The sequence below is a fragment of the Lissotriton helveticus genome, chromosome 4_1 (genome assembly GCF_964261635.1).
Source record: "Lissotriton helveticus chromosome 4_1, aLisHel1.1, whole genome shotgun sequence".
NCBI lineage: Eukaryota > Metazoa > Chordata > Amphibia > Caudata > Salamandridae > Lissotriton > Lissotriton helveticus.
In genome coordinates this window covers 1,114,963,755-1,114,986,683 of record NC_136063.1, presented here as the reverse complement: position 1 = coordinate 1,114,986,683, position 22,929 = coordinate 1,114,963,755, and the positions used below count along the sequence as shown (strand labels likewise).

At 44.9% G+C, this 22,929-nt stretch overlaps 1 protein-coding gene and 1 pseudogene across 8 annotated transcripts in view; both read right to left on the bottom strand.

Annotated features, from left to right (window-relative positions):
- FHOD3 (formin homology 2 domain containing 3) overlaps window positions 1-22,929 on the bottom strand; it is a 1,303,582-nt gene that overhangs the window by 775,641 nt on the left and 505,012 nt on the right. The window lies entirely within an intron of this gene.
- On the bottom strand, window positions 4,734-5,344 carry LOC144826842 (forkhead box protein C1-A-like; annotated as a pseudogene).

Sequence of the window (22,929 nt, the reverse complement as noted above, 5' to 3'; positions counted from 1 at the left end):
AAAACGATCACTTGTGATTAGGGAAGCCTCTTCTGAAGCTCTGATGTGAGTTTGTTCACCCGTAACCACGGCTCCTTGCAAATGCAGCAAAATGCTGGGGTGACTCCTTTCGTAAAGGCACTTTTTTATATTAACTCGCCAAGTTTAGGGTCAAGACTGAACCTCCAAAGGGTCTTGCCGACATCAACATAGGGTAAGTATCAGGTTGTGGTCTTGTTTGCTACTAGTTCTCCCGTGAGCATTCTGTCACTAATTATTTTGATATATGCCATTAACTGAGTCCTTGCTGCTCTTTACCACTTGCCTATTCATTATTCCAGGGTAAGGAAATATTGAAGGCCAAGACTAGAACGACCTTTAAACCACTTTCATTTTATCAAAATCAAGCATGTAAACTTTACATAAATTAACATACAGTCTGTTTTCCATGCTGTTTTTAACTGTGTCACTTAAAATGTTGTTTATGAACAGTTCCTGGCAAACCTTTTTGATAACATCTCATATCTAGACTCAGTGCTTTTCCCTTGAGGACAATTTGTGCACACTGAGATCACTATTATAACCTTATAGCCCGCAGCGGAGGGATATGCTGGTTGTTAAAAGCCTTGAACCTGAGTTATAGGCCCAAGCCTCAGGCGAGGACCTATAACTAACCCTGGGTGTAGTTCGCGAAGTAGCGCTACGCGTAGCTACGCGAAGTGCACTTAGCGAGCTACGCGTAGCACTATACGAACTGCGTAGTAGCCTGTTCGCACTGTGCAAGATGCCATTTTCAATGACTGCACAGTGCGGACAAGCATCCGGCACTGTGCAATCATTGAAAACGTACATCTTGCACTGTGTGAGCTGTAGTTTTCTGCCACTCGAGTAGATTTTTACTCGAGCGGCAACTTTCTCAACGCGGACTGGTTGTTTCTCATCGCGAGCGGTCGGGAGCATACGCGCCCACTTGCAATGAGAAACCTGACTTCCCTGTGTTGAGAATCTCGCCGGGAGGTTTATTTTCCACGCTCGCGATCGGCAACTTGATGTTGTTGATCGCGAACGAGGAAAAAGTCTCGCCGGGATGTTATTTTGCTTGCTAGCGGTCGCCAACTTGACGTTGAGGACCGCGAGCCAGTAAAAAATGACCACTGCACTACGCTACGTGTGTTTGCACTGTGCTACGTGCAATTTGCGTAGTGCGAAGAAGCGGAAACTTCGCAAACTACGCAAACGTAGCGTAGTGCTTTTCCCAGGGTTACCTATAACAAGGCTGCGGGACTTTAACAAAAAGTATAGCCTGAGGCAGAAGGATTATAAGGCTATTAAAACCTTCCACCCTCTAAGGGTAGAATGTTCTAAAGTAAAAAGGAAGAAACAGAAAGACAAATGTTGGAATGTTGGAGCAGAAGGTTTATAACATTCATTAGAAGCCCTGAGTCGCTCCATTGTCTTTAATGGAGCGCTCGACGTTCCAATGTTCAAATTACAAGTAAAGCTTGAGGTTAAGACTTAAACTTAAAATAGTCCTAGGTGCTAGCTAGTAATCAAATATGCATCCTAACTTGAACATCTCAGCTGATTTAAAGACCTGGTATCTCACTGAAGTGGCTGTCAACGCTGTGCATATTTAGCTACCCTTGGATTCTGTAGCTCTTGGACATCCTGCAAGATCATGGGTATGAGATTATTTTCAAAGGAGGAGGCCATCCTCATTCTCACACTTTAAACATATGTAATCCTGCCCTTCACATGAATACATTCACCAACCATTTTCAGGGTGCAAAACTACTTACAAAAGTTTGGTAAATATCTACAAACTTAAACATTTTATGGCTTTCACAAACTTAGCAGGCAGAGCCATCCTGGAATTACCACAATCCCACCACTGAAATTGTATGTGTTCACAAGTAAACTGCAGTATAAGTGGTAAATTCAATTTTGTAAGGCAAAATCACACCAGTCCTAATTATACGAATGGGGCATACAAATCTGGACTTCTAAATGTCGGCACTTGAGCACTTAAGTCAAACATTCATATTGAAAGTTGGATATTTCACACAATGTGAATCTGTGACCTATAGAGGCCTATCATAATCCGATTTTCCGCGCAGTGCAGGTCCACAAGGGATATGTGAATCACTATTTGAAGCCTTGGCTATATACATTAGCTTGAAATATCTCCAAATTATTGCAGGTTTTGCTGATAGCAGAACTCGGAAACACATCGAGGCAATTACTGCTCTGCTTCCAAGATTTTTTGTCAGCAAAGCATACACCAACTCAGAGATATTTTGAGTTAATGTATGCACCAAAGATGGCAAAAAGAAAAACGCAAGACCCATTTGTGCTGGTCCCGCACAAAAAAGGAAATCCTAATACGGCCCCAAGATATAATTTTGAGGTACCTGACTCTGTAATAGAATTTTGTAAATAAAACATTTAATTGGGACTGAATGTTATAATTCCCTTATAGAAGATTTTAAAAAAGAACCAATATTGGTAGTTTTACTGGATAAAGTTACATTTCTGGTATTATCTCTGAGGTATAAGGGTGCCAGATGTATGAAAAAGAATTGTTTTGGTACAATCTCCATTATTTTGGGGGCAAACAGCTTTCAGAAAAAATGGTCTTGGTTTATATATTGTTGCTGACATTCTGCATAATTATGTAATCATAGAGATCAATGCTTTGACAATAGAGTAAATAAAATTAGACATAATATAGGGTGACTATTAAAAGAGCCTTTGTTTTCTTTCAACAAAACATATTTAAATATGGTTATCCAGCCGAAGTTTTAGGTTTGAAATGAAAATATGGTTTCCATAGGTTGTAGAAGGTTCACCATCAGCACTATACAGTGCTGCATTGGAATATTGTATATTCAAATGAAAAATAGAAGACATTTCATGAAATTGAAGGAATGCTGAGACTGCCTTGTTGACATGTTTTTGAGTCTTTTAAAACTTAGCATCATTTAGAGTAAACTACTTCCATTTTATCTCTGACAAATGCTTGAGAAGACAAAATGTGTGGTCAAAAACATAGACATTAAGATGGAAAAGGTCTCCTTTATCTCAAATTTCAAGTTTAACTCCACATTAGGGTCCAATATCATTGCCAGTCCAGCACTGGCGTAACGAAAAGTAAGGGGGCCACCCTGCACGGTACTTATGGGGGCCCCATCTGGGCTCAATTAGGAGCTCTCCAGCCAGGGTGCAGGGCCGATGGGGACCCTTGGAGCTAGGGCCCCCCCCCGCACCGCGTGGGCTGCGGGGGCCTGTGTTACGCCCCTGCAGTCCAGTGGATAGCCATAAAGTGGAGATGGTCACCTTTACTAACAGGAAAGTAGAGGGAGTAACTGATTCCATCTCAAACATCTTTCACCAATCCATTTTATTTCTACTGCTTTCAAACCTAAACCATTTTCCAAATCTGCTTTCTTACATGATTTCTGGCCCAAAAAAATGAATCTGTTCCCAACAAGGCAAAGGCAAACCATCATACACCTACACTAACATACAAGAATGAGGAACGCAGAGACGGACAAATAAATATATACAGAGTTAGATGATTGGCCATTCGGAAAGTACATAATATTAACAACTTCATTTTGAAAGGAGGACAATGATTGGCCTAAATACATTTTGGGCTACTAATGTAGCACAATGCTAACAACAAGCATTTACAATGCAATGGTCTCGGCATTATTAAAGGTAGAGCTATTGGCATTGCTCATGACTTTTTTTTAATCATAAATAAATGGCATTGTCATTTACATTGCCAATAGCTTAATCGTTAAATAAATGGCATTGTCATTTACAATGCCAATAGCTTAATCGCTCGCAAATGCATGACCAATTGCATTTACGCCCACACAGAGCCACACACACAGAGCCACCCACAGTCATTCACATAGAGCCACCTACACAGAGCCACTCTCACACAGACAGTCACCCACACATAGAGCCACCTACAAAAAAAGCGATCCACACAGAGCTATACACACACACACACACACACACACACAGGGCGCTAAGCGCTACACACACACACACACACACAGCGCTACACACACACAGAGCGCTACACACACACACACACACACAGACAGAGCGCCACACACACACAGACAAAGCGCCACACACACACAGAGCGCTACACACACACAGACAGAGCGCCACACAGACTACACACACACACAGACCGAGCGCCACACACAGACTATGCTAACACATATCCTGCGTACTGTCCCCACTCCTCCATGCACTGTAAACCCCTTTAACCACTCTACACTCACCCCAAATCTTCTACACCACGAGAGAAAACCACTTCCAAACAATCACATGTTGGACCGCACTGCTATAATCCTCCTGCATTCAATTAATAAACCTGCTTATCACACAAATAAAAAAATCCTAAACTCTACATTGCACCCTACAACCCCATGCCTCCTACATAACTGCTCACTGGTACGAGTTCCATTCAATTAGTAAAGCAACACGTTTTATTTAGAGCGCTTAGAAACCTAGACGTGTCGTGTGAAGCGCTATATATATATTTTTTTATAGCGTTAATGGTACTGCACACCGTTAAACTCCTATGCAGTACTACGCCGACCTCTCACGCCCGTTCCAAGCACCACACAGCATCCACACCAAGCCCTGCCTGCCCACCTCACCCGCCGCACACCCTCTTCTAGCGGCTACTGACCTGCTGCAGCATCGAAGCGCTGGCAGCCCCAGCCTGTTCATTGTTGAGTGGAGGGTGGTGTGTGTGTTTGTGCGTGTGTGGTTCCAGCGCAGACTGCTGAGCGCAAAAGAGGTGTGTGGAGATGCAAGGTCTGTGCTGCTCTGCTCTTTATGTGTGTGGGGGGGCGGTGCAGGAAGCTGCCGTTCTCGAACATGTTGTAAGAGTCGGGGTCGAGCGTCCAGTAGCTGTCCTTGCCCGGCTTCTTGTCGTCCCGGGGCACCTTGACGAAGCACTCGTTAAGCGAGAGGTTGTGGCGGGTGGAGTTCTGCCAGCCCTGCTTGTTGTTGCGGTAGAAGGGGAAGCGCTCCATGATGAACTGGTAGATGCCGTTCAGGGTGATCTTCTTGTCGGGCGCGTTCTGGATGGCCATGGTGATGAGCGCGATGTACGAGTAGGGCGGCTTCACCATGTCCTTGGGCTGCATGGGCGGCGGCGGCGCCCCGCCGTAGGGTCCGTAGCCGCGGCCCCCGTGTACTGCTCGTGTTGCGAGTACATGCTCATGGGCGCTGCCATGCCCGTGTAGGCCGCCGCCGCCCAGAAGTAGCTCTGCTCGCCACTCAGGTAGGGCACCACCCCCAGGGGGCTGGACACTCAATAGCGCGCCTGCATGGCCGCGGGAGGCAGCTCACTCTCTCCTCTCCAGAGCAGTTTGTATTATGGTGGAGTAACCTCTCTTCGGCCCCCCCGAGCCTCTGCGGAGCCCTCTTCAAGGGCAGCGGGGTGACAGTCCAGGGTGTGGGGGGGGGGGGGGTGGCAGAGCCTGCCGACCCTACGCCCTTCCTCGGGCCTTATCGCTTCAGCTCCAGTCCCTTGTTTGCGCACTTGGACTAACTCTTCTGGGTGGAGAAGACGCGCAAGAGAGGGAAGAAAAACTTGCACAGGAAAAGTTTTGGGAAAGTTTCTGTGCGGTTTCTGGGGCTGGGCGCTGCGCTCAGCTCCCTGTGGCATGTGTCAGTGTCTGTGTGCCAGCCTTCCACAGGCGCTGCCTGCTCCGGGATGCATCGGGAAGAGAGAGATGAGGGCAACAAAAAAAACGGCTGAACTTTTGAGCATCCGTCACCAGGCTTAGGACTTTATTACGCGGCTCCACGGCTGCACTGGTTTGAGCTGGGCGAAAACGGGAGGCTCCTCCTGATGCATTCCCGGGTAGAGACGCTGCGGGCCCAGCCGGGAGGACATGCTCAGCACGGCGCTGGTGGCCATGGGGAGTGCAGGCTGTGCGAGCTGCAGGACGGGGTGTAGTGGGGCTGCTGCTTGTGCACTCTGGCTCCCGCTCCGTACCTGCGATCCTGTGCGTGTCTTCTGTCTGGGCCGGGCTGCCTCCGCCTAACTCCCTGGCCATTGCGAGCTCTGTTGCAGTAATGCAGTAGCAGGGGCGAGGACTCGGCGACTTCTTGGTGCGGCGGTCGTCGCGAAATGGCATAAAGAAAAGCGCCGCCATTTTCAGATTCGGGGCGTGTTCTGCTGTTCAAAAGAGGCGTGGGAAAAAAGTGGAAAGAACAGCAAGGAACACGCCCCCGAATCTGAAAAAGACGGAGCCTATTTGGAGGGACGGCTCTCTCCTCCAATGGCTGGCCTCCGTTTAGGGAGCCAGCCAATAGAGGAGAGGCAAAAAGAGGAGGCGGGAGAAATAGCCATCTAAGCAACATAAGATCTCGGTACTTCCGGTTCTGCCTTCGGCAGACCGGATATTACCTCGACCTAAAAACCAAAATGAGGTTAGAATATAAACTAGTCTGCAGCAATGACATTTCACAAGCATTAGAAAAGCATTTGAAACAACCATTTCTGGTCACATGACACAGAAAATCAATAGAAAATTAGATTAGAAATACAATTAAGAAGGAAATCATTAGGTGATTGGTTACTAAAACAAAGCAAAGCTGGCTATAAACACAGCCCGATAACATCAACAATCATGGAGACTATGCTGACGTTTGCAAAGCAAAAGAGCTATATTTCTCCCTTAAAGACATTACAGCGAGATTGAAAATGATATCTCATCACCTCCATCCCTACACACGCTACTCCACTCCACCGCATGCCACTCCACTCTACGACATGCCACTCTACTCTTCGCTACTCCACTCTAAGACACTGAATAACACACCACTCTGTGACATGGTACTCCACTCTACTACATGACACATCACTCCATTCTATGCCACTCCACTCTATGACATTCCACTCCTCTCTACCACCCTCCACTCTAACACACTTTAGGACACCGTGCTCTATGAAACTCTACACCACTTAACTTTACAACACTGTACTCACTCTATGCTCCTCTACTCTATGCCACTCTACAACCCGCCACTTCACTCCATGACATCACCTCACTCTACCACACGCCACTCCACTGTAAGACATGCCACTTCACTGTACGGTATGCCAATCCACCTTATGCCCCTCCACTCCAAGACTTTCTATGACATGCCACTCCCCTTTGCAACACTCTACTCCACTCTATGTCCCTCTACTCTACACAACTCCACTATACCACATGCCAGTCCTGTCTACAACACTAAGGCTAAGACGGCTTTCCTAGAAACCACCTTGAACCAGGCGCCCAACAAGTCTCAAGCCTTGTTTAAAATCGTCAGGGACTTGACCCACCCTGCGTGTGTGGCCAATACGGTCCCTGCGTCGCAGGCCCTGTGCGACTCCTTGGCGGGTGCCTTTGAGGAGAAGACCGCTAAGATCTTGGAAGGCTTAAAAAACTCAGTGCCTCCGGCCCTCGGCTTGGGAGCTCCGGCTAGCCCATCCAGTCGACCCCGGCCGGTTGTATCTGACCCCGGTTCGGGAGCTCCGGATGGGTCACCCAGTCGACCCCAGCTGAGTGATCCAGCCCTTAGATTGGGAACTCCGGACACTCCTTCCAGTCGACCCTTGCTGAGTGGACATGCCCTTGGTTTGGAGGCCTCGGGTGTTGTGGCCGGTCCAACATTGCAGAGTAGGCTTGCCTCTAGTCAGGCAGCCTGGGCAGCCCCGGACACCTCGCCCAGTTGGTCCCGGCCGAGCGGTCATGTGTCCAGCATAGGAGCTCCGGAAGCGGTGTCCAGTCGACCCCAATTAAGACACTTCCCCACTCCCTCCTTTGAGGTGTTTTGCAGCCTGGCACGTACGGTGTCTTCGGGTTTTCCGCTTGATCCATTGCCACCCAAATTCTGGAAGACATTTCAGGCGGAACTCTTCCAGCCTCTGTACTCCATCTGCCTCCAGTCTTTGGACTTGGCAACAGTCCCTGAGTGCTGGAAGCTGGCAGTCGTGTCACCACTGCTTAAGAAACCGACCCTGGACCCCGCCTGTCTTTCCAACTACAGGCCAATCTCTTTGCTCCCCTTTCCCATTAAGATCGTGGAAAAGTGGGTGACCCGCTCACTCTCAGGTTTCCTGGAAGAAATCGGGTGGTTCGATGAGTCACAGTTTGGTTTCCGTCCTGCGCACGGGACGGAATCCGCACTGGTAACCGTATTGGACAATCTTCGTTCGCGTGTCGACAGTGGTCGGGCAGCCTTCTTGGTGCTGCTCGACATGTCGGCCGCGTTCGATACGGTTTGCCATGGGACCCTCATCAGGAGGCTCGAGGAGTGCGGGGTCACAGAGGGGGCAAGAGACTGGCTGGTATCTTACCTTAATAACCGGCAGCAGATGGTCGCGCTCCCCCCGTTTCGGTCGGAGCGGCGGAAAGTAGGGCAGGGGGTTCCACAGGGCTCGGCCATCAGCCCTATACTTTTTAATCTCTACCTCCGCCCTCTGGTCCAGCTTATAAAATCCTTCGGTATCTCTGCATTTAATTATGCTGATGATACCCAGCTGGTCTTCTCCCTGGAAGGAAATAATGCGGTCCCGCTGGAGAAATTCCATTGCTGCATGGCAGCTACAGCGGATTGGCTTCGGGCCAATTCCTTACAATTTAATAGCACAAAGACCGAGGTGCTTCATTGCTCCATGGACCGGATTCCGCGGGCACTTCCGGAGAACTTCTGGCCTGCTACTTTTCCCGAGACAGTGTCGGCTGCGGAGTCAGCTCGTAACCTGTGGGTGATTTTCGGCCCAAATTTACAGCTAGACTTGCATGTTAATAAGACCATCTCTTCGTGCATGATGCTGTTACGCATGCTGCGTAAAGTCCTGCCCCTTCTCCCCGTACAGGCCAGGCCGGAAGTAGTTCGCGGGACCATACTGAGTCGTTTAGACTACTGCAACGCGCTACTTCTGGAGGCACCAAAAAATCTACTGGGGAAGTTACAACGGGTGCAGAATATGGCCGCTAAGCTGGCTCTTTCTCGCCCTAACCTTAGCTCCTCCACTCTAGCCTTAAGAGACCTACACTGGCTGCCGGTGCACTTGCGCGTACTATTTAAAGCGGCGTGCCTAGTGTTTAAGGCGGTACACCGACAGGGCCCAGTGCCATTGCAGAATATGTTTGCCTGGTATTCTGCCCCGCGGCCCCTTCGCTCTTCTGCGGCACAATTGCTTGTGGTCCCGAGGTTCCAGAGAGTAAGGATGGGTGGCCGCTGGTTTAGTGTCGCAGCGGCCAAACTCTGGAACTCCCTGCCACTCCCTTTGAGAAGTCATAGGGACTACTTCCCGTTTAGGAAAGCCCTAAAAACCTATCTTTTCCCTAGTACTGGCTGAGCAGTGGAAGCGTTGTTGACCGGATCTCAAGCGCCAGGATGCCCTTTGGGCGACAGGCTCGCGCTATATAAGTATACAAAATAAATAAATAAATAAATAAACACTCCATTCCACTCTACAACTCCTCTCTAAAATAATCTACTCCATTTTATGCCCCTCTACTGTACGCCACTGTACGACACATCACTCCAGTTCACTTTGACACTCCACTCTACGAGATGCCACTCCACTCTGCAGTAGGACACATAGCTCCACTGGACTCTACAACATGTCCCTTCAATCTATGCCACTCCACTCAACGTCTTCTCTGTGACACGACACTCCACGACACTCTAAGCTACTCCACTCCACAACACTCTTCTTGAAGATACTCGACTCTGCAACACTCCAGTCTAGGATACTCCAGTCTACGAAACTCCACCACACACTACGACAGTGTAGACCACACTAAATTCAATCAGGTATCACTGTAGTATATAATCAAAAAGTTACTGTCTAGTATGAAGTCACCATAAGGCACCTATTTAACTCATCTTGCATTTATCTTTTACCTCTACATTAATTGAAATCTTCTGTTTCTGATATCTGAAAAAAGATGGTTAATATTGGCACAAGTTCTTTCTTTCTGAAATATGTGATTAGTTCTGAAAATAACTTTTTTTCCTTCTTTTTAAAAAAACTTTTTCTACAGCTCTTCTTTTTGATCAAAGGTCAACATAACTAACAAACCAAAAACGCCTTCATAGAAAACAAGAAGACAACAAAGGGCAAAAAAAGACAAGGCTGTTGGGGAGGACACTGGTGAGCTATGGCAAGCTCTCAGTGTATGGTGAGATCTCTCTCTCCCACAACAATCATGGTATGACTCAGGAGCCATACTGCTCTACAATTTGGCTATGCTGTCTCAAGATATCTAATGAGAACGCGGTACCAGGAGCAGGTATTGATGCAGAGACAAATGCACCAGGTGGTAGTGGAGCAGCTGGAGAAGTTGAAAGTGTTGCTGGAGGCACAGATGCAGTGGGTGGTGGTGGAGGTACTGACAATGCAGAAGAAGTTAAACGTATTGCTGATGTTGGTGCTTTGGCTTCTTCCAACTCCTTTGGACGCCTTCTTTTGGCCAGTGCCGAACCAGTCATATGGATTGCCTGCAACTCGTTACCCAAACTATATTAACCATACCTCGGCCCTCTACCATACACAGTGTTCTCATAAATGATGCCGGAGAGGTCATGAGGCTTGTTATGAATGCAGCTATTTAACATGCTGTAAGTGATCTAATTTGAAAAGTTATGTGCATGGGGATAATAGCTTAACTAGTTACTTCATCAGAAAGCTAAAGCTAAAAAAAAAACATTCAAATTGCATTCAGGCCACATCTTTAGCTGAACCATGCATGTGAAGTTCCAAAGATCTCTGAGATTAGTCACTGATTATTGTCAAATCAGCGCTATTGTAACAAATCTAATCAAAGCCATAACATTTCTAAATGTAATCAGGTTGTTAGCTGAACACTGGAAGAGAAGATTGAAACATTTCTCATCATAACCAGTACTTATTGTTTAATCAAGAGCCCTGTCAGGAAACCTGAACATTCTAATTGCAACAAGGACACATTGTTAACTCTACCTTTACTGTCAAAAACTTTCGATTGCCATAGCCAGAATGTGCTTTTTAAAGCAAAACACGTTATATATAAATACCTGTACTTTTAGCTACATAATTCCATTTTTTTCTTGTTACTAGGGCCGATATAGTCCAGTATTGCACTTAATATTTTCAACCAACCTTTTTCTGTTTAAAAATAAAACATTGTTTCATGCTAACTGCACCAAAATAAAAATATATAAATTATCTAACAGGTAACTTGTGCACTATGTTCCTATAATTCCATGTCAGGGATCTAGTGGTATTCTCCTTTTACATCCTGAGTGAAGATACAGAAAAAAGTACAAAAGAAAAAGTACTGCCATTAACGTAGAATATGCCAATTTGAAGCATTCTCCTCAAAAACATGAACCAGGAGGCAGTGCATTCCCCTTTTGGAGGATAGTATTGGGAAGAGAATGGGCATTTTATATGTTATTACTACACATAGCCGTTCTACCTATCTGAAATCCTTGTTGCCGAAGCGTTAAACTGTGTTAGGATTGATTCAACTTCAACGCTGACAGCAGTACAGAAGCAGGTCTTATTCAGCAAAGTTGTTGACCACAATGAGGGTACAGTGTGTGGCCCATATTATTTAACTGAGGCAGCTTTAAAAATCAGCAACCTTCTTCCCATCTCATAAAAGTCACATTTGCTGCCAAATCTTCACTAAGCAAAGAGTTCCATCCCTAATTAAAAAGGTTTTAAGCTCTATACACAGCCCCTAAGATTTACAGCATTGATCACTGTGCCCTTTTATATCAAAGTTTGCAAATCCTTAATGTTTGCATTTTAAAAGGGTCTCAAACAAATAATTGTAACAGAAATAGCACTAGGGGTGTTACAGATATATTTCACAACATTGCTTTAAATGGTCATGAGTATCTGTGCTTCTTGAATTTGAAAGAGCAGCAGCCCTACTTCTCGGCAGGGACACAGGGCTTTTAAGGGCAGATTACGGACACTTCTCAGTAGCAAACAGGTACTGTGAGAGAGCTAGTACCTGCATTTTAATTGTTTCCATTTCAAGCACTTCGTTTATAGTTGGAGTAGGTGTTGTATCAAAGAGCTCGGGCCTTATCTGATGTTTGTATTTTAAATTGAGTGTGTGAACTCATTTGCTGACTGAGTGTGTACATCGATCCTTAACACTGTCCTCTGATACTGCCTTACTGCTCGACCACTCTACCGCAATTAGAGAGTAAGGTTCTATCTAACTTTAACCTCAGCCTACCTCTGGGGTCACTTGGTCTCTATACACACTATACCTCATTTTGGTGTGGTATACATAGAGCCAGTTTCCTACGTGTCTGTATTTTAAATTTCAGAAATGACTCATGTTTGAAACAGTAGGCATTGAAAGCATCCAAACCTAGGACTCATCAGTGGCATAGCTAGACCTTTTGGTGCTTGTGGCGGTCCCTGCATTTGCAGCACTCTAACGGCCACAGGTCCGAGCTGGGGTGGTCGCGGGGAGACTGACAACTACGAGAAAAAAAGTGCAGCCACCCCTAAAACTCGTGCCACCCGGGGCGGACACCCCCTCACCCCTTTGCTACGCCACTGGGACCCATGCTGGTTTTTGATGCCCTGCTTGTTCCCACAATACTGCACACATTCATTCTCACAGTGAGTAGGGCAGGGGTAGTAGTGCTAATGAAATAGGCCTCTCTGTCTGAAATATATCCTGGTGTTATGGTGTGGTAGGTTTGAAGCCCCACTTTTTTCCTGGGCAAAGAGTAGTAACCATAAAAGACCGGGAAAAAACTGGCTACTAGAAGACTAGTCAATGCTAAGATGCTGCAGTATCCACGTACAAATGCATTGATTTCGTGCCCCATCTTTCCCCGTCATTTCTTTTTCCCCCATCCTCAGTGCTTATCAATTAACAACGCTGATGTGCTGCTGCTTTATAATCTATTTGCTCTTCAACCACAGAAGGACATGTTATATATCATCAAGTCATGCAAGAACCCAACTGTATCTAAGCAAAATGACTCCAGACTGCTTCTTTTTTTGCAGGCTAACTGGCTATGACCTTTCTGATTAATCTGTCTGTATATGATTACATTAGTATGCACGTCAAGAGAATAAAAGTTGATAAGCACTGTTTGTGTAGGGTTTGTGAACTTTGTGATTACCAGCAAGAAATACAGCACGACTACGTTGCAAATTGAGGACAATTTGGGCATCTGAGGAATGTATGGGACCAGAAACTAATACCTGACCTGAGTAACTCAATAGATTAATATATATGACATACTCTTTTGCCTTGTTAAAAAAATCAACGTTTTAAAACTTTTCCCGGGCAGTAGTGTGCGAATCATGCGAAAGTTATTTTTGCTGTCTCATTTTAGTTCCCAGGGAAGGAAGATGCCCTCGCTCACAAGGAATCATCATCACCCCAATATGGTACTAATTACAGCAGGTTGAAGTCCCTCTCAAGGAAATAGGGGGTTGAAAAATTCTTATGAAAAGCAGGAGCAACACTTAGTGTCCCCGCAGAGCAGATTTTGTTTAGCGTCATTGCAAAAACCCATTGAGGGTGACTCAAATGGAGATGTCCACATATCCCTGGGTGGAAAAATAGTCCAAGGAGATCGCTTGAGAAGTCTTGCTTTACTGTCTGTAAATCGATGGAGCGCAGCAAATCAGGGTTCTAAGACAGTTTTTAAGAGTGGTTCTGCATCCTCTGATGTCTGTGGAGCATGGGTGTCACTCGACCCCAGCTGTTGGAATTTTGCATAATAATTTTGCACAATATTAAACCCCTAGTTTACTTTGGTTATGCTTTACCATTCTTTGAAGCACTATGAATTACGTACCAATCCCTTGGCCTATTGAAGTGGTATATGGAGAAGAGGGGATGTCATTGTCTATTCTGGGATTTCTTGTCACACTAAAGTTGATGCTGAGAAGGATATCCCCTCTGACTGTGTATGGTATTTGCTCTTTTAGGGATCATTGGCGCTGCATGCCTTGTGGCTGCCAGAGAGCATTTAACCTCAAGGTGACTAAGGGTGACATCTTCAGTGCAATCTAAAAAACAATTTCCTACCTTCACCTTCACCCTCTGCATCTTATGGTGTGTGGACTGATGAGGACAGCCTGAGAACAGAAGATTTAATGCATTTATTTCTGGAAATGATTTCTTAATCTGAAACAGGGCCTATGGTGTGTGACCGGGAAGCAGTATTTTGTGAAGTGATATCAGCTGAATCCAGAGACTAACTAATCACCTGGTTTGACACCATAAGGTCCTGATGAAAGGTTTTTAGCAAGTTCTTTCTTTTGTCTTTTGGAAGGTTATCTCCACAAGTTTCCATAGACCTCCATAAAGCTCTGTGATAGCTTCTAACAGGCTAATTTCACCTACAAATTTTAGACCCATGCCATCTGCACTGCACATCTTTCTTCCTAACGTGCCTTGCCTTTTACTCATCCTAGCCACAGGCATAACTATTTGTGGTGCTAAAATATGATGCTTCCTTACTGTGGAGATTATAACTGAATCCAGTAACTCACGGAGCCACTGCTGAAGATGTTGCTAACAGGAACCTTTTCTCTATTTCTGCAAACAAGGCACCAAAGGGAAGAAAAGTCTTGATTGTGCCCTCTACTGCAGTGTTTTCATGGTGCAGACTGTCTGAAGAGTCTTTAAAAAAACATTCTCTCACTCCAATGCACTACTCTGTCTCACCCTATACCTCTATCAATATATCCTATAGCTCCACTCTCTGACTCATCCCAAACCTTATTCTACTACTATGATCTTACAAAATACCCCTTTCTAGACTTGTCCTTCCTCTAGCCCTCCTTGCTCACCTCAAACCTCATTTTACTACTATGATCTCCCAAACAACCCTTTCTGAATTCTTCTCTTGTATCCCTTATTCATCCTGAACCTCATTTTACTACTATGATATCCCTAATCCCTTTATCGAGACTCTTCCCTCCTCCATTTCTTCTTATACTCATCCCAAACCTCATATTACTACTATGATCTCCCCAATAACACTTTCTAGACTCTCCACGTCCACCACTTAAATTAACTGATATTTCCAAATTCTACTCCACCACTATTCCTATTAGTTCCAGAGTAGCGTGCTACTCGCTTAAAAGTGCTTCAACGTCTTGACAGGGATAGTAAGAGCAATATAAATACAATTGCAATTACAAATTACAAGCTATTCTGTGTAACTATTCAGCCGGGTTTATAATTAAATGAAACAGTGTGGCATTTCAGCAATTCTGACTGACTGCCTTACACACAATTTCTTTTGTGTGTTTAGATAACTATGATGGGCTGTGCGCTAGTCAATCAGAGCGCCTGTGCAGCCCTTCCTCAGAGTGTAGCCCACAGCTCAATGCTGCCTGCTACTGTTCGCAGATTCTTTTTGCAAAAGTGGAGTCCTGGAAATGGGGGATTTCCGTGGTGAGCCACTTCAGCAAACTGCAGTCAGGGAATGTAGTATTTTGCTCATTGCTACTCAAGAGTTGATGGAATAACTTTGTATGGAACACTGATCATCTTGTCACTTTCACAGGAATACCTCAAAGTCACTGGTGAAAGGAACATTGATGAAGGACTCTGGGTGTGAATGCATGGCTTCCATAAGCTTTCTGGTTTATGTCAACAGCCAACATACATAAGTGCTCCCACACAGCATCAGGTGAAAGCAATAATAAGGTACAAATAGCACTGTAGATTCTAGAAATCTCTATTGTACTCAAAAATCCCCCAGTAACTATGAAAATAAAAACTCACAATTGACACATAAGGGCCAAGCAAATGTGAGTATATGAAAAAGACGTATTCATGTTAATAACAACTGATATATTAACTCTTAAGTTCAAGTTTATAGGGTTTAATGACACTACAATCTCACTAATATCTTGAAATCATCATACAACACAACAGTCAAACCTTCACACAAACAATCAAACGACATTTCATCACATAAATAGACAACAATGACTTCATTTGTGAGCAAAAACATAACTGAACATGGCATACTTCATAAATATACCACAAACTGATCACTTAACAATTCATAAATAGAACCAATTAATTTGTTTTAGACAAAAGGTGTGGCTTGAACTGTTGATTCTTTAATCCAGAAATATACTCAATGCACGTTTCAGTGAACAGCACGCCTTCATCAGGAAAGTCACAACATATTGTTGAAGCTACCTGTAATTATATTACATATTATGCTTAACACAGTCGCTAACGTACAAATAATTCCTAGCGATAAAATAGGCTTGTTTACAAAGCGTGGTCAGAACTTCATTGTGATCGGGGCATGAGGAAGTAAAATGTCACGCCAGCCAACGTGAAGATAAATCTAAATAAAGTGACCTCAAATCAATCCAATAATAAAACCATTCATGCAAACGTTCAAGCCTCATGACCCTCACCAACACAAAAGAACATAAACAGAAAACTGTTACTAAAAAGAGAGTGCAAAATGCTGATTTAGATGTGGTCCAACATAAAAATAATCATGATCTTACCGCTATAGGAACCATTAATTAAATGTACATGTATTTATATAGCGCAAATCACCGACATGGTATCTAAGCGCTTGCTTAGGGAACCCGTCCTGGTATTCCCCTGTGAGATACCCCGGCAGGGTATCCACAAGGTGAAAGCCAGGCATCCCGCCGCGAGGGGCCGTAGTGGAGATTAAGCAAGCTATTGCCCAGAGTCGCAGAGTGTGACCCCGTGAGTCGAGTAGGCACCAGGGCGAGAATTATCGAGTCCTTGGAATTTTAGAGCCCGAGACCCGCCGAGGTGGGGAATCGAACCCTGGTCCACGGCCGATCTCAGCTTCCGGGTCTGCCGCCTCTAACCACTGAGCCACACTTCTCCACAATTAAGAACATATAGCCAGTTTTAGCTCCTCCGGATGAGGAATAACCACAGGAATCTGACCCACAATTATTGATTGTCCTGTAAATTTCTTATTTCTTAGTGGAGCCTTAGGGGCAAATTCGGATTTTACCCAATCTCAGTGTTACTGGGACCCTCCTATTGGTAGCTCTAAGGGTGGGAAGACACTGGCCCATTTTCTGGTCCACTCGTAATGAGGGCCTGTGTGTAATCCTGAGATACTTGCTATTGCTCACTGCACCCTTTTCTTCTTATAGGCAAACTGTGAGGTTTTAGAAGTGGGCGGATGGCCATCGTTATCTAAAACAACTCGATCATCTCTCACAGAAACTCGGAGTTTTCTTACTTCTCGTGTTGCAGTTTCTTAAAATATTCTCTGAACACAAGTGCATTGAAGCTTGGGTGAGAAGTGTGTTTTCCAAACCAAAGGTTTATTTATTTTCTGATTGCAAGTCTGGGGTTTGCCCTAGGCCAAGGGATGCACGTTTATTAGTTACATTCCAAACACCTTGAGCCTATGTATCATTGAGAAAAACGAGACGCGTATAGTATTGCATTGTAGGCAAAGGACTCAAATCAAATGTGTCTGAAGAAAAGGGTAGCTGTAATTTCATCCATATCAAAAACACAGGATTGGAAAATGTGAATACAATCGCTCTTCAAACATACATGACTAGCAAAGATACCATGATCGAATCTTTCAGTTCACGAAAGGGCAAACGCAAGATAGACTCAAATAATCTACACATGATGTAACACATTGTTTGGCCCAGAGAGGCACACAGTGTTATTAAACGCCACGTATAAATCAACAGCTTTCCGAGAGGCAGAATGCAACATAGCTCACCCCTGCCAAAACTGAACTAGCTTCAGCCACATTAAGAGACCCCAAGGGAGCGCGGTGATGGATCAAAGGCAATAAGAAACGGAGCTACTCAAAATCGGCTTTATATCATGTCCACAGTTTTCTCTATCTGCAGCTCCCACCAATCAGAAACAAGCTGTGAGGGACCACCTCCCCTGCGGGTGAAGGAGTCATACAGCCAGGAGGTTGAATCTGTTCGGTGCAAATTAAAACGGGCTTTCTCGAAGATCCCCAGAGGACTAAGCAACAGCAGAGAGAATGGGTTAGTATATCATGTCTGCCCTGATGCAGTCACAGTGATAGAGAAAGCGCAGTACAGGGTGCGGGGGCATAGGGGGCACTCTAGTGTAGGGGCACTCTAGTGTAACATGTCCGAAGGACAAGACCCATGGGCCAAAGGTGACCCCTTACATGCTCCTGCATCAGGGTTAAATGTTCCCCTCACGGAACCTGCCCTAAAATAAAACACTGGTAAGTAGGGCAACTAATTGACAAATGAAATGTGTCATGTCATTAAGTGACGTCACAGAAAGTAACATCGCAGCTCTACCTCAATCAAGCTTTGTTGGAAATGGTTCTAAGTTATCTATTAGCGTCTGTATTCTCCAGAGGACCATTCGGTTTAATACCCAAGAAAGCAATATCTATAATGTATTGTTTGCGCGTATGTTTCTCATTTGCTAGAGCCTAATATTGAATCACTGCACTGTTATCATACAGCTCAGAGGATGCAACACTCATCACAGAGATCTCAGGCTATCATTCTTCCAAGATGAGCCAATGGAAACAGTTCAACTTACGTAACAATTACATACAAACCCGCCATGTAAAGCACTAATGATAAAAACACGACATAAATAACACGTTTTAATTCTTATAAAATGATACAACTTCTGCACCATGAGGGTGTAATGCTTTGGTTTTCCATTGGTGCATTTTTAATTAGAGCCACAGCACATAAACACGTCCCTCAAGCCATTTTGCCTCTGTGAGGCCTGACTATGGCAACCAAGGAGTTAATTGTGGCAGCTCCCCCCATGACTAGTTGGATGCTCCACAGAGCCCCACCTTCTGGCCCAGTCCAGGCATTAAGCCCATACTACTTGGAGCAGTGGTGGCCGCGTTGGGGAATTGACGGCTCTGTGTGAGACCATACTGTAAGTGGAAGCGATAGCATATCATGATTATGCATGGAATAACTTTAGCTGTAAGGCACACAGTGATATCACTGCTTGACTCGTAATAAGGAGCCATGACCCCTCCTCCGCCAGTCGCTGACTGTAGGTGAATCTGTCCCTTCTCTATTGTTGGTGGATACCAGCCTCTCAGGCTCTCCTTCGACCTGTGCCCCTGGTTCAGTCGAGAATTCCAAAACAACTTTTTGTCCCTCTCCTCCTCAACTAACTGCAAGCTCGCTGAGGGGCGAGATTCTAGTGCTGCATTATTGTTGTATTGTATGTTGGTTCACCATGACTATAAAAGGACAGCTCCGCGAAACTTGTTTAGTATTTTTTGGAAAACTCTTAAGTTTCACTATTGATAAGTGCACCTTATCGTGTGTACTCACACCACTGGCCCTGAAGAAAACACAGCACACCTAGCATAAAGGGTTGAAACATGTAGATCAAAACCACTTATGTTTAAGATCAATTTAATCCCAAAAAAACATCCACCTGTATTTTAACCTTGCCCAAGGACCCCATTAATGAAGTAGTCTTTTCTCCAGGCTTGGAGGGGGACCCTTGAGACAATTTTAAGAAACTCACTTCTCACAACAAACACCCGCTCCGCTGTAATCAGGCGTCGAAGCACACTTGGGATGCACTCGGCGTCCTAGGTGGGAACCCGATGATGAAGCAAGCCACCAACTAGGTTGGTGGGTGAGGGTTTTTCTAAAAACCTAAAAATACTAAACAAGTTTCTCATATTTTCAGTACTTTCTGGATGTGGTAGATTCAGTTAGGAACTGTCCTTTTTTGGTTATATTCAAATTTTACAGGGGATAGGGACACATTCCATTTAACCCCCTCTCTTGTTGTTGATTTTGTTCACCATGGCTGCAATAAAAACACAAAGGAAACTATTTTTCCATCAAATATAATTATGATTTCAAATAGTTTTATTGGGTTTTTCAATAAATCAATGTTTTTTTACCCTGCAAATCTGTTCAATAAGCATTACTCCACAGTGAACATTTAGAAAAGTACCTATACATATCCAGACTGATAAAATGCAAAATATTGTTCAACAGGCAAATATGTTAATAAATGTATGGTTACAATCTCTTGTTATTGCTCATACTATATCTCTCTAAAGGCGAGTTTCAATTTCCCTTAAGCTTTTAGTCTCCCATATTTTGCGGATGAGACACCAGGTTCATGTTAGGGAAATATAACTTGGAGTGGGGAAACAAAGAGGTGTGTACAAGCATTTAGCATAAAGAATAGGCAGGTTAATTGTCAGGAGGCATTTCTTTGGCAGGGGGTAAGTCCAAATAAATATTGACCTTCTCAACACACACCATGGAAAACGTTGGTTAGGAAGCAGGGAAAGTCCTGGCACACCAAAAGTGTCACCCACCCGGAAGATCAATGGTCTCCGCACACCATAAGTGTCACACATCACCATAAATAACACCCAACTGGAAGATCAATGGGATAAATAGTGTCTTTACCAGGGGAGCACCTTGAATGCATTAGATACTAGGGCCCTCTCAGATGTGAGTTTTTTAAATTGTATTAACATAGTGTCCCGGCTGCTGCAATGTGGTATTTCCGGATTCTAAAGACCTCCTCCTAGTGCAGTGTGATTCTCTCCGCATCACCCCAGAGCCCTACACCACTGGGCGAAGGTCTGCACCCACTGATTCCACCAATGCATGGTCAGTAGGCATTTTCCTAAAAGAAAGGCTAGATTCAGAAAGCATTCCCTCACCATATGACTCTTCCTCATGGGAAATATGGCCAATGCTGTAGCTTCCCATGATATGAGTGATGTGAGCTCTGTAACTAGCCACTACAATGTGTATAGAATGCCGTTAACCAGTTACTCTAGGGCAATACCAAAACATGAGCTGAAAATCTGCTGAATGCATTTGACATCTGGGGCAAGGGAGGTTGGCCTATGTGTACATGTAGTTCAACCATGACAGCGTAAAATATGTCAGATGGACTATCAAATATTGTTTTAATTTAAAATTTTAAATCTTGCATTTCTGGAAATAATATGAAGAGATTCAAGCGCCTGTCCCCATTCCGTATCATATAAATGCCGCCCTTCTTTCTCCCATTCGCGCCAGAGACAATTAGTGGGACCACAGTATGTTCCCTAATCGCTATATTAAACCAAGTAATAAGGTGCCGTCCTTTTCCCATAGTGTGCAGTGCATGCATTACAGCACGAATTGGCGACTCTTCCTCAGTAACACCCCACAGTAACCCGAGGGCTCCTACCAACTGTGAATGTAAAATAAACTGATTCTGAGGAATGTTATAATCCTTACATATTTGCTCAAACTGCAGTAAATTAGTGTCCTGAAACACATTTCCAAATGTGTCAATAGAGTGTTAATGCCAGCTTGCCAACTGGTTGGGAGGAAAGAATCCTAGAGGGCAATGCAACCGTTGGAGAGGTGTGGCCGGTGAATAGGGAAGATTGCGTTTTGTGAGCTGCAGCACCCTTGGTACGCATCTTCAAGCCAACTATACATAGAGCGTCCATGAACTGTGTAGTTTCACTGTGAGGAGTAGAAATTGTTGTATTACATACAAAGGGAGGTGGCCATCCCCTGTGCCAGGTTCATAAAGATTGCTAACTGATAACCATCTAACCACCCATTGAAGCTGTGCAGCAAGATAATATGCCTCAAACGTCGGCACCGCTAATCCTCAGCTTCTCACAGGTAATTGAAGCTTGTTTAAGTCCTCCCTACATCTTCTGTTATCCCACAGCAAATCCCCTCGTACTCAATCCAGATCAACAAAGAATCGACGTTTTGGAAATACTGGAACATTGACAAAGTAGTATAGCAAACCAACGGAGGATAATAATTTTAGAAAGAGCGACTCTGCCCGCTAAAGTTAATGGTAACCTCTGCCAAAACCGCATGTGAGATTTGGGGGCCATTGCAGCCCGATGCAGGTTGCTCTCAAATAGGTCCTGCTGAGAGTGATAAAGACGGACTCCAGGATATCTAACCCCCGCGGTCGACCAAATCAGAACGTCTCCACCTAGTCGGACATAACGTTCTGTTTCTGTGATGCTGCAGGCTAATTTTTATTGATCTTCACAAAGGAGGACAAAGTCTATACAGATGTCCTCAATTTGTGACTCTACTGAAGTACGTGAGGTCTTTATAGCTTGTGGTATGACATCCAACTTATCAGTAGCATTTGGTATAGGCTGGCCCTGCACCGATCCTTGGTTACAACAGTCTGGTGAGCGCGGCGTTGGGGTTGGTGGCTGGGACTGACCTCTATGTGCTTTAACCCTTTCCGTGCTCATGACGGCGTGGAGCCGTCATGCAACTGCCGCTCCGCCCACGCGGCACTAATTCCCCGCCTGTGCGGGGGAATCAGTGAGTGGACGGGGTCATGACGGGTCCACACGGTCATGAGCACACGCCGCCCGTGACTCATGACGGTGTGGAGCCATCATCAGTACGGGAGCACCACGCCCACCCCCTAGCCCCGCCCGTGCTGTGGCGGAATTCACGCCACAGCGAAAAGGTTAATTATATCTCTTGTGTTTTGTTTGTTGAACGCTTCGTAAGCAACTCCACACAATTATACCAACGATATAAACTTTTAATATAAATGCTGGAGCACGGGTCTAGCTAGCGCTATATAAAACTTTATAAATAAATGTCTTGTGCTTCAAACGGCCGGTCTACTGTTAAATATTTAGATACCACAGGACTTTGTGCATTCTTACTACGCACACTCTTTACTTCAAACAGCAGACCTATAGTTAACCATACAACTGCCACGGAAACTGTGTATTTTTAGTACACACACACCCTAGTTATGTATACAGCTGCAGGTATGTGGTGGTACAAACAGCGGGCTTGGTATAGCATTGCAGCAGCTCTACACCTTATAGCGCCACAACAACAGCACTTATCTTACGCACGCTCCTGCTTTG